We start from the raw sequence: 1251 nt of genomic DNA on the forward strand, positions 1-1251 counted from the left end.
GTCTCGTTGGCTTCTGCTTCATATGGGGTTCATCTGCTTCATCAGGAAATGTCCTATCGTCGATAACAGTCACACCAGTGGTAGTAACTTCACCAAGAGCTTCACTGTTTCCCTTCTCAAAACTGAGTAGAGTTTCTTCTTCGATGGTGGCTTCTTCAGGTGGCACGTCTTCAGCAGCATCATTTGTTCTGTTGTCCACTTAGTCCGGACTGTGATAACGCCAATGCCTGTTGGCATGCGTCACTTTTGACTTACCTCGCCGACCACATTTTACCCAGAAAGTCACATCTGAGAGACGATCCACTATGTCATATGGGCTTTCCCATGGGGAAGACAACTTAGGAGACTTCCCTTTGGTCTTCCTGGGATTATACAAGCACACCTTGTCTTCTGGTTCAAAGCTGACTTCAGTAGATCTCTTATCATGAGATAGCTTCATCGAATCAGCAGACGTTTTCAAGTTTGAACCTACTTGATGGTGAATATCATCCATCCTTTCCGATAACACTTTCACAAACTGACACATTCTCAGGCAATTCTTCATAAGGTGGGCGTCTTGTTAACAGATCCACTGGCAACCGAAGTTCCCTGCCAAACATCAACTTTGCTGGAGTGTATCCAGTGGCTTCATGCTCTGCTGTCCTATAGGCCATCAACAGTGGAGGGAGTAAGACATCTCAGTCATCTTGCCAGCTATTACAAAACTTTGCCAATTCCTGTCCAATTGTACTTTTCTACCATCCCATCAGACTGTGGGCGAATGGCGTTGTCCTGGTCTTTCGGATGCCAAACAACTTGCAGCATTCTTGGAACACAGCTGATTCAAAGTTACGGCCTTAATCCGAATGCAGTTCATATGGCATACCAAATCTGAAGAAGAAATCACTAATAGCTGAAGCTACAGTTGTAGCTTCCTAATTTGGTATTGTATATGCCTCCGGCCACTTGGTGAAATAATCCATCACCACACAAATGTACTTGTTTCCAGCACGAGTTTGGGGCAGAGGACCAGCAATGTCGACGGCTACTTTTTCCATTGGTGCACCAACTTGATATAACTTCATTAGAGCACGTCCCTTATGCTTGGGTCCCCTTTTAGCACAACTTGTACTGCATGTTCTGCACCATTCTTCCACATCTTGTCTCATACTTATCCAGTAAAATCTGTGTCATAGGTGTCTCAATGTTTTCTTAACTCCGAGATGTCCTCCTGTTACGGTATCATGAGATTGATGCAACACAACTTCCCGT

This window comes from Limulus polyphemus, unplaced genomic scaffold, assembly GCF_000517525.1.
Source record: "Limulus polyphemus unplaced genomic scaffold, Limulus_polyphemus-2.1.2 Scaffold3515, whole genome shotgun sequence".
NCBI lineage: Eukaryota > Metazoa > Arthropoda > Merostomata > Xiphosura > Limulidae > Limulus > Limulus polyphemus.